The sequence below is a fragment of the Cinclus cinclus genome, chromosome Z (genome assembly GCF_963662255.1).
Source record: "Cinclus cinclus chromosome Z, bCinCin1.1, whole genome shotgun sequence".
NCBI lineage: Eukaryota > Metazoa > Chordata > Aves > Passeriformes > Cinclidae > Cinclus > Cinclus cinclus.
In genome coordinates this window covers 81,229,359-81,242,022 of record NC_085084.1, presented here as the reverse complement: position 1 = coordinate 81,242,022, position 12,664 = coordinate 81,229,359, and the positions used below count along the sequence as shown (strand labels likewise).

The 12,664-nt window shown below is 43.8% G+C and overlaps 1 protein-coding gene across 1 annotated transcript in view; it reads left to right on the top strand.

Annotated features, from left to right (window-relative positions):
- The window catches only part of RIT2 (Ras like without CAAX 2), a 188,269-nt gene that overhangs the window by 66,841 nt on the left and 108,764 nt on the right, over positions 1-12,664 (top strand). The window lies entirely within an intron of this gene.

Sequence of the window (12,664 nt, the reverse complement as noted above, 5' to 3'; positions counted from 1 at the left end):
GGAACTTCCCTTCCCTTCCCGGAACTTCCCTTCCCTTCCCGGAACTTCCCTTCCCTTCCCTTCCCTTCCCTTCCCTTCCCTTCCCTTCCCTTCCCTTCCCTTCCCTTCCCTTCCCTTCCCTTCCCTTCCCTTCCCTTCCCTTCCTTCCCTTCCCTTCCCTTCCTCCTTCCCTTCCCTTCCCTTCCCTTCCCTTCCCTTCCCTTCCCTTCCCTTCCCGGAACTTCCCTTCCCGGAACTTCCCTTCCCGGAACTTCCCGGAACTTCCCTTCCCTTCCCGGAACTTCCCTTCCCTTCCCGGAACTTCCCTTCCCGGAACTTCCCGGAACTTCCCTTCCCGGAACTTCCCGGAACTTCCCGGAACTTCCCGGAACTTCCCTTCCCGGAACTTCCCTTCCCGGAACTTCCCTTCCCTTCCCTTCCCTTCCCTTCCCTTCCCTTCCTTCCCTTCCCTTCCCTTCCCTTCCTTCCCTTCCCTTCCCTTCCCTTCCCTTCCCTTCCCTTCCCTTCCCTTCCCTTCCCTTCCCTTCCTTCCCTTCCCTTCCCTTCCCTTCCCTTCCCTTCCCTTCCCTTCCCTTCCCTTCCCTTCCCTTCCTTCCCTTCCCTTCCCTTCCCTTCCCTTCCCGGAACTTCCCTTCCCTTCCCTTCCCTTCCCTTCCCTTCCCTTCCCTTCCCTTCCCTTCCCTTCCCTTCCCTTCCCTTCCCTTCCCTTCCCTTCCCTTCCCTTCCCTTCCCGGAACTTCCCTTCCCTTCCCTTCCCTTCCCTTCCCTTCCCTTCCTTCCCTTCCCTTCCCTTCCTTCCCTTCCCTTCCCTTCCCTTCCTTCCCTTCCCTTCCCTTCCCTTCCCTTCCCTTCCCTTCCCTTCCCTTCCCTTCCCTTCCCTTCCTTCCTTCCCTTCCTTCCCTTCCCTTCCCTTCCCTTCCTTCCCTTCCTTCCCTTCCCTTCCCGGAACTTCCCTTCCCGGAACTTCCCTTCCCGGAACTTCCCTTCCCGGAACTTCCCTTCCCTTCCCTTCCCTTCCCTTCCCTTCCCTTCCCTTCCCGGAACTTCCCTTCCCGGAACTTCCTTCCCGGAACTTCCCTTCCCTTCCCTTCCCTTCCCTTCCCTTCCCTTCCCTTCCCTTCCCTTCCCTTCCCTTCCCTTCCCTTCCCTTCCTTCCTTCCCTTCCCTTCCCTTCCTTCCCTTCCCTTCCCTTCCCTTCCCTTCCCTTCCCTTCCCTTCCCTTCCCTTCCCTTCCCTTCCCTTCCCGGAACTTCCCTTCCCGGAACTTCCCGGAACTTCCCTTCCCTTCCCTTCCCTTCCCTTCCCTTCCCTTCCCTTCCCTTCCCTTCCTTCCCTTCCCTTCCCTTCCCTTCCCTTCCTTCCTTCCCTTCCTTCCCTTCCCTTCCCTTCCCTTCCCTTCCCTTCCCTTCCCTTCCCTTCCCTTCCCTTCCCTTCCCTTCCCTTCCCTTCCTTCCCTTCCCTTCCCTTCCCTTCCCTTCCCTTCCCTTCCCTTCCCTTCCCTTCCCTTCCCTTCCCTTCCCTTCCCTTCCCTTCCCTTCCCTTCCCTTCCCTTCCCTTCCCTTTCCCTTCCCTTCCCTTCCCTTCCCTTCCCTTCCCTTCCCTTCCCTTCCCTTCCTTCCCTTCCCTTCCCTTCCCTTCCCTTCCCTTCCCTTCCCTTCCCGGAACTTCCCTTCCCGGAACTTCCCTTCCCGGAACTTCCCTTCCCGGAACTTCCCTTCCTTCCCTTCCCTTCCCTTCCCTTCCCTTCCCTTCCCTTCCCTTCCCTTCCCTTCCCTTCCCTTCCCTTCCCTTCCCTTCCCTTCCCTTCCCTTCCCTTCCCTTCCTTCCCTTCCCTTCCCTTCCCTTCCCTTCCCGGAACTTCCCTTCCCGGAACTTCCCTTCCCTTCCCTTCCCTTCCCTTCCCTTCCCTTCCCTTCCCTTCCCTTCCTTCCCTTCCCTTCCCTTCCCTTCCCTTCCCTTCCCTTCCCTTCCCTTCCCTTCCCTTCCCTTCCCTTCCCTTCCCTTCCCTTCCCTTCCCTTCCCTTCCCGGAACTTCCCTTCCCTTCCCTTCCCTTCCCTTCCCTTCCCTTCCCTTCCCTTCCCTTCCGGAACTTCCCGGAACTTCCCGGAACTTCCCTTCCCGGAACTTCCCTTCCCTTCCCTTCCCTTCCCTTCCCTTCCCTTCCCTTCCCTTCCCTTCCCTTCCCTTCCCTTCCCTTCCCTTCCCTTCCCTTCCCGGAACTTCCCTTCCCTTCCCTTCCCTTCCCTTCCCTTCCCTTCCCTTCCCGGAACTTCCCTTCCCTTCCCTTCCCTTCCCTTCCCTTCCCTTCCCTTCCCTTCCCTTCCCTTCCCTTCCCTTCCCTTCCCTTCCCTTCCCTTCCCTTCCCTTCCCTTCCCTTCCCTTCCCTTCCCTTCCCTTCCCTTCCCTTCCCTTCCCTTCCCGGAACTTCCCTTCCCTTCCCTTCCCGGAACTTCCCTTCCCTTCCCGGAACTTCCCTTCCCTTCCCTTCCCGGAACTTCCCTTCCCGCAACTTCCCTTCCCTTCCCTTCCCTTCCCTTCCCTTCCCTTCCCTTCCCTTCCCTTCCCTTCCTTCCCTTCCCTTCCCTTCCCTTCCCTTCCCTTCCCTTCCCTTCCCTTCCTTCCCTTCCCTTCCCTTCCCTTCCCTTCCCTTCCCTTCCCTTCCCTTCCTTCCCTTCCCTTCCCTTCCCTTCCCTTCCCTTCCCTTCCCTTCCCGGAACTTCCCTTCCCTTCCCTTCCCTTCCCTTCCCTTCCCTTCCCTTCCCTTCCCTTCCCTTCCCTTCCCTTCCCGGAACTTCCCTTCCCTTCCCTTCCCTTCCCTTCCCTTCCCTTCCCTTCCCTTCCCTTCCCTTCCTTCCCTTCCCTTCCCTTCCCTTCCCTTCCCTTCCCTTCCCTTCCCTTCCCTTCCCTTCCCTTCCCTTCCCTTCCCTTCCCTTCCCTTCCCTTCCCTTCCCGGAACTTCCCTTCCCTTCCCTTCCCTTCCCTTCCCTTCCCGGAACTTCCCTTCCCTTCCCTTCCCTTCCCTTCCCTTCCCTTCCCTTCCCTTCCCTTCCCTTCCCGGAACTTCCCTTCCCTTCCCTTCCCTTCCCTTCCTTCCCTTCCCTTCCCTTCCCTTCCCTTCCCTTCCTTCCCTTCCCTTCCCTTCCCTTCCCTTCCCTTCCCTTCCCTTCCCTTCCCGGAACTTCCCTTCCCTTCCCGGAACTTCCCTTCCCTTCCCTTCCCGGAACTTCCCTTCCCTTCCCTTCCCTTCCCGGAACTTCCCTTCCCTTCCCTTCCCTTCCCTTCCCTTCCCTTCCCTTCCCTTCCCTTCCCTTCCCTTCCCTTCCCTTCCCTTCCCTTCCCTTCCCTTCCCTTCCCTTCCCTTCCCTTCCCTTCCCTTCCCTTCCCTTCCCTTCCCTTCCCTTCCCGGAACTTCCCTTCCCTTCCCTTCCCTTCCCTTCCCTTCCCTTCCCTTCCCTTCCCTTCCCTTCCCTTCCCTTCCCTTCCCTTCCCTTCCCTTCCCTTCCCTTCCCTTCCCTTCCCTTCCCTTCCCTTCCCTTCCCTTCCCTTCCCTTCCCTTCCCTTCCCTTCCCGGAACTTCCCTTCCCTTCCCTTCCCTTCCCTTCCCTTCCCTTCCCTTCCCTTCCCTTCCCTTCCCTTCCCGGAACTTCCCTTCCCGGAACTTCCCTTCCCTTCCCTTCCCTTCCCTTCCCTTCCCTTCCCTTCCCTTCCCTTCCCTTCCCTTCCCTTCCCTTCCCTTCCCTTCCCTTCCCTTCCCTTCCCTTCCCTTCCCTTCCCTTCCCTTCCCTTCCCTTCCCTTCCCGGAACTTCCCTTCCCTTCCCGGAACTTCCCTTCCCTTCCCGGAACTTCCCTTCCCGGAACTTCCCTTCCCGGAACTTCCCTTCCCGGAACTTCCCTTCCCGGAACTTCCCAGAACTTCCCTTCCCTTCCCTTCCCGGACCTTCCCTTGCCCTCCCTGACCTTCCCTTCCCGGACATTCCCTTCCCCTTTTCTTCCCCTTTCCCCTTCCCCTTTCCCCTTCACCTTTCCCCTTCCCCTTTCCCTTTCCCTTTTTTTTCTGTTAATGTTTGCTGGTTTGTTTTGCCAAGTACACTGAACTTTTTTATTCAAAGTGTTTATTGGTATAAATTCCCTTTATATTGTGGAACAGACATAATGCATCAAAATAAATTCGTCCAATACATGTTCCCTTCTCGTGTAGGAAACTTTCTTTTATTTCACCTGATTGTCTTAGTTTGGAAAAAATGGTAAGATTTTGAGAAACTCAAACTGCAGACATCATGTGTAGATATAAATATGAGCGCATACACATAAAATTCAGAAATAGATGGGTCAGTTTTAATTTAAATATAGAGCAAACACTGATTAAAAAGTTAAATGCTACCTGAATTGCTAATTTTAATGCTGTCACTTTGAGTTTAATGCCAGTTCAAGGTCAGATAGGTATAATGGCTGTATTTTAGGTTTGCTGCAAGCATTGCAGTTCAAAGTTTTGTGACAGAAACATACTACTTTTTTAAGTAAAGGGGTAGAGGAAGAGAAAAATTAATATTAGACTTTATGTATGAAAAAAAAATTAGAGCTTAGCACTTTGAGAAAATGAAATTATTTTAGCACACATTTAATATTTAATTGTAGTCAACAATGGATATAAAATCCAAATGGCAGTGGATGTGATAATTTTCTGGAACTAATGGCCAAGATCAATTTACAGTCTGCACAGTCTTTGGCAACATCACGGAGAGTTAATGCAAGTGGAATGTCAGGAAAAGAAGCACGACATAGAGCAGAAAACTGGACAGGCTCCAAGATGCTCATTAACCATGTGACTAATCTTAGAATGAATACATAATGCAAACGAGATGCGAGAGCAGTTTCTCTGTTTTGGTGTGATATCACTGCATGAGATTGTGTCAAATGAGCAGCTGAGGGCATTAAGGCTGTGTCAATGTCAGACTTTAATTGAAATGGGTGTGGGATGGAAAGCACTCTAGCATTAAGCACATGAATTTCCATGAGGTTTCCTAACAAAGTGGTGCATTCACCAATGAATCAAATAAAATGTATTTACTCATCTTCAATATGATGATGGAATGTTGGGGTGAATTTCAGACAAAAACAAAATATAAAATGTAACTGGGAATATTCTAGGTTTAAATAACACATACCAAAATAATGCTGGTGATATAAAGATTATATCTGTTTTAAAGGTACAATAATGAAAAAGGAGAAAGCAAAAGAAATACAAACTAATTAAAAATTATAGAAGGCAAAGGTGGGACACATCCACTATATCTGGAGAAAAGCATCTTGCCACAAAAGTTCAATTTACGTTTATATTTAGGATACAAAAAGTTCCTAGAACATTTCTGCTCTTATATAAAACATGAATGCATGTGTTGACTACCCCTAAATTAATTCTCATTCCCTTTTTATGTAGAAAATTAAATCTTTAGATTGGACTGAGCACACCACAATTGGATTTGAGCCCCAGACTTGTTTGTTTTCTTTTTTTTTTTCCTTTTCTTTTTTCTTCTTTCGTTCATCATTCTTCATATATTTATTAGCCTTATCTGAGATGGGATAAAAAATTAATATAAAATGATCAATTTCTCTCCAAGGATTGTCTCCCAAGGGTATTCAGACTTATTATGTAGATGCAGCAATATTGCCCGTGTTTGTTTTCCACATTCATCATTGTTCAAAACAAGAAATGAAGAATGTACAAGAATACTAGTGCATGAATTTTAACAATTTTTTTAAACTGGTGTCTTTTATTTTTCATTTTCTCTCTGTTGGTATTATTTGCATTATTAAGAGATTTATAGTCATATAAAGCATTTTGACTTACATACACCAAAAAGAACAGAGATCATGTCTACTCTATATGACTAAGTCTCGCATTTAGACATCCAAATTATAATGTCTGCACATGAATCATTTATCTTGGTTCCAGTTTTGTGAGATTCTGGGAGATTTAGGAGTACAGATACAGTTTTTTCTCACTTCCTTTATCACAGTTTGTGGGAGCCATTTGAGATCCTCTGGAGTGTGTACAGAGAAGGCAACAGAGATGGAGAAGGGTCTGGAGCACAAGTCTAATGAGAAGTGATGAAGAGAGATGTGGGGGCTCAGCCTGGAGAAAAGGAGGCTCAGGAGGGACTTTCTGTCCCTTCACAACTCCCTGACAGGAGGGGACAGCTGGGGGTGAGGGGTGTTGGGGCTCTTCTCCCAGGTAACAAGGGACAAGACAAAAGGAAAGTGCCTCAACTTGCTCCAGGAAAGGTTTGCATTGGATGTAAAGTTTTTTCCCCCTGAAAGGATAATAAGTAGTGGCACAGCCTGCTAGGGCAGTGGTGGAGTCACCAGTCCCCATCCCTAGAGGGACTTAAAAGCCCTGTTGGTGTGGCACTTGGAGATGTGGGTTAGTGGTGGGCTTGACAGCACTTGGTGAACAATTGGACTCAGTGATCTCAGGGCCCTTTTCCAACCTAAATGTTCCGTGCCCTGCTGTCCTGCTTTGGCTGACCAAAAATCCTGACCCAGAAGGCGGTAGATCTTCCACAGGTAATGTGGGGCTGTGACACAGGATTTGTGGATCACCAGAGCTCTTCTAGCATAGTGAATGAGAACCAGAAAACATTCCCAAGAGCATATCAAACATCAAGAATCCAGTATGGGCAACTTGATAGCATCCACAATTCAGAGTTTGGAGATTTTAGCTACCTACCTTGCATACAGAGAGATACTTCATAGGTTTCTAAAATTAGATGCTTGAAGATGAATTGTGGTGCCTTCTCTGACAGCTTATCAGAAAAAGGACCTTCACAAATCACTTTGATACCCCTCAGAGTTTCTGGATAGAGCAAAATGAAGAGTGAGACTTGCTGTGCACAGTTCTTGCTAAGGTGGCAAAAGAAAGGGGAATGTGGTCATGTGTCTGGCCATGTCAGTTCTTCCATAGTAAGAGAAAAAATAAGTCATACACAGAAAAGTAGGGAGTATCATTAAGAAATTAAGAATGGAAGAAGTGCCCAAACTGCTCAGTTAGTTTAGATTTCAAGGAGGCAATAACACGCCTTCTGATTAGTGTTACTATTTCATCCTTCAGTGAAAGGAAATACAATTTGTTTGAAAGTAAAGAGAAGGGATCCTGGAAAATCTCAGCAGATTTTTCTCTCTACTGGAAATAATTTGAGTTAAAAACGAAAAAAATAATCCCATTTCTCTTTGAGATTTTTTTTTAATGCTGCATTTTCCCTCGAAGTTTCACATTAATGATAATCAGATAATGTCTCAACATTTCAATCTGAGATTTGTTTGTCTTAGATGAAGTCTCAGATGATGAAGAAATTTGATTCCTTCTGTTGAGAACTTCAGTATTTTTTTTGTTAAGGGAATAGTCTGGTACTATATTAAGCATACTGTGTTACTCAGACACATGATCTGCTCTAATATAAAAATTTCCTTCTTTGAACTTTGCTTTCATAAAACAGCTATTCAGTCCTAAATTTTCAGACTTCATGCAAGACATTATCAAAGCGACAACTTGCATTTTCCTGTCTGTACACAAGGGGAATCACCCCTAGAATCCTTAATGTCATAATCTTAATGTCCAGTGTTCAGGTTTTCTTACAAATAAAACCCATGGAATTATTTCGAGGGCTGTTTACATGAGGTGAGAGTGTTTTTTTCAATTAGCATTTTCAAACACCAGGGAAACATTGCTTAATCTGCTAATTTTCTTTTAGTAACATCTCTGTTACTAAATTAAAAAAAAAAATGTTTAAAAATATTAGAGAAGCAAATACAGTCGCTGTCTTTTTAGAGAGTCAGTATCCCAGAGGGCTGATTCTCCAGTCATCATCTCCCCTCTCAAGTCATCAAACACCTCTTCAAAGTTTGAATGTTGGTCAGAACACCTTGAAGAGAATTTTGGCTTGTACTTTAGCCTTGGCAATGCAGTGGTCTGTGTCCATCTCACATGGAAATAAAACTGAACACAGCAGCTCTACTGGCAGGTTCTCTTCAGGTACAGCAGTGCCAGAGAGCAGCTACAACTATGAGCCCCTCCTTCACTGTGCTGTGTAGCCTCAGAGGAGGAAATAGAGTAGACATCAAGTGTAGAGCTATCTATCTAGAGCTATTAATATTGTAATATATTAATAGACGTAGATATTACTGTCTCTATGTAGCTATTAATATCCGGAGCTATTCTTTACCCTAAAGCATGGACAAGGAATGATGTATGAGCTATCACCTGTTAGGAACAGACCCTGGAGATTCTGAAACAGTCTAGTTTGGTGAGATGAAATAAGACAAATTTCAAAACTAATTTATGAAGAAAAAGGGGAAATCCCACTCTTCATTTCTGCCCTTTCCCAGCCTCACTGGCTCTCTGGTGTTTATCACATCATACAGTTTTTTTAAGCTGATTCAATAGTATTCCAAAAGAAAACTAAGCCACCCCAACATGGAATAGCTGCCTACCATGTTACTGAGTTTAATAATTTTGGTGAAAATATAGTTCTCAAAGCTCAAAAAGTCAAAAGGGATAATGTAGAAACAAGTATATGGAAATAGGAGTATAAGTGGGAATGAAAGAGAACAGAAATGGTTTTATTTCTCTGACAGGAGAGGTGTGAAAACCCAGTCAAGCATCTGATGCATTCACTCTCAGACATTAGTCTGTAAGCCAAAATTCCTTCCCAAGTTGATCCTTGTTGCCAAAAATAACAGTGACAATTACCTGTGCCACTGTGTGAGATTCCTGGGGCTATCATCCATCTCCAAATGAAAAAAAAAAAAAAATAAAACAAAACTCTTTAAATGTTCTTTTGACCTTTCATGGCTCTTTATATTCTCAGTTGTAGCATTTATCTAATCAGAACTACTTAAATTGATAATCTGTCTGGTGATGCAACTTCCTTTTCTCCATTGTTCTAGAAATTAAGGAAACAAACAAATCTCTCTGTTTATTATGAGTGAAATCTGGCAGATGGTGAGTGGTGGCCAGTATAGTTAAATCCAGTTGGTGGACAGCTACAAAAGGTGCTGTGATTCTATGATTCTTTTTCTCCAACATCTCTGCTCAACAAGTTCTTATCATGGCTGGAAGAGGACAGAAAAGTGTTTGTTGACCCTGGTCAAACAACCACGGTCATGAGAGATCCATATTTGCCTCATGTTCACAAGCAAAAAAAACACCAGTACCCTCTAGCTGCTAATGGTTAATATTTATTATTTTTCATGCTCCATTAACTTTCTTTGTTTCAGAAGTAAAAGATATTCTTTCCTTGGCCATCTTCTCTTCTTCACTGAATAAAGGGTCAATGGGGGATCAAAGTACCCTTCTATTTCTTCCAGAAACTTAAGATTAATTGTTTATCTGCTCAGTACAGAGAGAAGAAAAATAACCAAAAACTGTATAGAAGTGTGACCTTATAGTTGCTCTTCTAAAGCACTGATTAATCAGATTAAAACTGAGGAAGAACGACAAAAGACTTTCCTTATAAATGCAACAATACGAAAGCATTTCTGTGGTATATTCTTATGATAATAGTGATTATAAGAATAATGATAATAATGAAACATTTTTATTAAAATTATTTTATAATATCTGATAAATTAAGGGTATAGTAAGAATACCAGCCAAGAATAGTAACCATTATTAAATTTCTTTCTTGTGTTCTACACAAAAGGTTGTTGTTTTTTTTTCCTTCGTGCCAGCCTTGTACAGGGCAGAAGACCTCTAATTCAGCAATGAGTGGTTTTGGTTTGACTCCATCGAAAAATCTTCACTTCCCCCTGTTTTGATCCAGCAAGTCTCAGACTGATCCATCTAGTAGTTTGAAGCAGCAAAAGAGCTTACATGGGTCTTCTGCTGACGAAAGGATATTCTCAGAGCTGAGCTCTTCAGTCCTTCTCTCAGGCCTACAATTATACACTAATATTAACCCAAAAAAGAAAATTCGGGCACTATCTCCTTCTTGGGTTTTTCTCTGCTCTCTTGTAGTAGAGTTTCACTGGCACACTTTCACTGTCTTGAGCCCCTCATATGAGCTGTGGAATTCAGCTCTGAACCTTTAGATCCTGACTGATTTTGGCTGCAAGCAAGATCTGCATCTCGATGGTGACATCAAAACCAGGAGAATTTATATGTTTACCCAGAACTGCTGTCCACAGCTAAGTCACACAGATATTGTAGTTTCTAATTAGCAATGTAAGTATACGTAGTGATAGATCATGATTGTCTCACCCTAACATCTGCACCTCATACTAGATGAATAATTCTCCCAAATGTAAAATACAATGAAGAAAGCCTAGATTGTTGGGGCTAAATTCAAGTGGAGTGTCATGTTATGTGGCAGATGAGGAGGTCCAGTGTGCTGGGAATTATAAGGCTGAAGCTGGACTGAGCATCAAACTCACTCTGTGGCCTTAGCCCAGTGGTTCTGCTGTGGGTGTCACAGCCCCCATTCAGTGACTGTAATTATCATTAAAGTCATGAACGTAGAAGAACCTGAACTGAGACTTGAAGCCTATGAATAGGGAAAACTTGCTTACCTATATCCTGTATATTGTGATTAGCAAAATTATTCCATAAATGACTTGAAATTGAAAGAAACACCTATGCCATGTTTTCCTAGAGGCAATTGATTTATAATGCTCAATTCAAAATTCTTCATCGCAGGAAAAATGTTTCCATTAACCTTTCTTTCATGGAAGACAGCATCCATCTACACCTTACTAAATCCAAGGCACCATCCATGCTAATAAACATGCAGACATAGCCAACTTGCTAATTACTTCCCCTGAAATGACAAGAAGTGAATTTTTAGCTGTCAGATCCTCCCACCCAGTAGCACAAGCATGGACTTGAAAGAGTGGTGAAATTGCTACCTTCTATTCTTGTTCCCCAAGATAAGGGTACTTGGAATCCTGTTAATTATCGTGTTTTGATTAAACAGAAGTACTTTGTTCACTTTGTTCATGCACACCTTTGAATGAAATTAATTTTTTCTTGGAAGAAGACAAAGTAATGATACGCTTTTGTTAAATATTAGCAGCATTATCTACATAGCAAGCAGTTCCTAACAGAAAGTGTAATGCTTTTCCTGAGTTATCTTTAACCTTAAGTTTTAAATTTGTTAACTTCTGTAGACAAATTGTAATTTCTCTGCAAGAGCTGGTTCTGAGTAAAATAGGTTTATTCATTTGGGTGAGAGACACTTTAAAAATAAAATTTAGTCTGTTCAGAGGACTGCACTGCAAGTTCTGAGGAAGAGCTGAGTGAGTTTTCTGGGCAACAGACTTTGCTCTGTACAATAATTAATACAAATCTAGTGACATATGCGCATATTTGCAAATTAACATCATAAATGGTGGCTTTGTTTATGACAGCATTTTCATCATTAGTGAAAGCTGCTCCGCCAGACCACATTATTCAGATTGACTGTGTCAGTCTATCATTTAAATCCATGCTGTATCCCAGGAGAAACTTATCATTTAAAGGAGGTGACTCAGCCCAGAAGAATTCTATGTTTCACTTTATGCTGCTATGTAAGAATGGAATGATCTTCTCTATCCATGTGTTGGGGAAATGAAGGAAGATGGGTGCATTTTTTTCTAGACTTCACTTTGGTTCTATAAATTGTAAAATAAATTTCGTCTTTATCAGAACTTGTAAACACTCTGTGGCCTTGTGAAAAAGCATTTTACTTTAATTATTAATAATTTTATTTTGGAGGTGGAAATACTTATCTACAACTAGAAAACAGAATGTTGCAAACATTAAAAATTAATATATAGTATAGTATTATAAAAATACCCAGTTTTTCTGTAGAAGGAGATATTTGCATTGGTGTTTTTTGTGCTTAATTTGCAATCTTCTAATGTTCCTAATACTTTTTTCAGGAGTGGATAAACACACATATACTGTTATGTTCACATACCCTGGTGTAATTTATAATCTTTGGGCCCTGATGATAGACTGTGTGCAAGGTGCTGCAAGACCAGACAAGGTAGCAATGAGTTTTCTTTGCTGGCTACCAAGGTTTTATATTTTTACCTTCTTTGTCTGAAAACAGGTGTCTTACCTTTAATTTTCTGTTGTACATTGTGTTTTGTATTCTTGTTGATTACTCCATATAGAAGAAAATCTCTCCCATGCATAACTGTTCAACACAACCTTTCTTAATTTTAGTTCTTGAAAGCTGTGGAGACCATTGTCTCCTTTTCCAACTGCTTTGTTGATAAACTTCATGGTTGTGGCAACCCAAAGGGAGAAGAGAAACTAATTTTTTCTGGCTCAAAGTTCAATTCCCTTAGATTTTAGAGCACATATAATGCTGTTTGGTGGAATTTTTTTCTTTTTTTTTTTTTTCCTTACCATAAACTAAGTGAGATTAAGCTGCTTTTGCTTCCAGTCCTTTTCAGGAAAGAATGAAAGGGCACCACTGTAATGAAACAGCAAGCTGACATTCAAGAAGAGGTTTTCTTGTATATGTTTTCAAGTAAAACTGGGAAAAAACCCGAAAAAAATAGAAAATGGAATGTGCAATAGATAACCCACTTCTCAATTTTAAAGGCAGTGGGTGCACTTCAGGTCACCAAGAAAGCTGGCATGTACTTACCCAAAGCTGAAAAATCAATCAGGCTGCTTC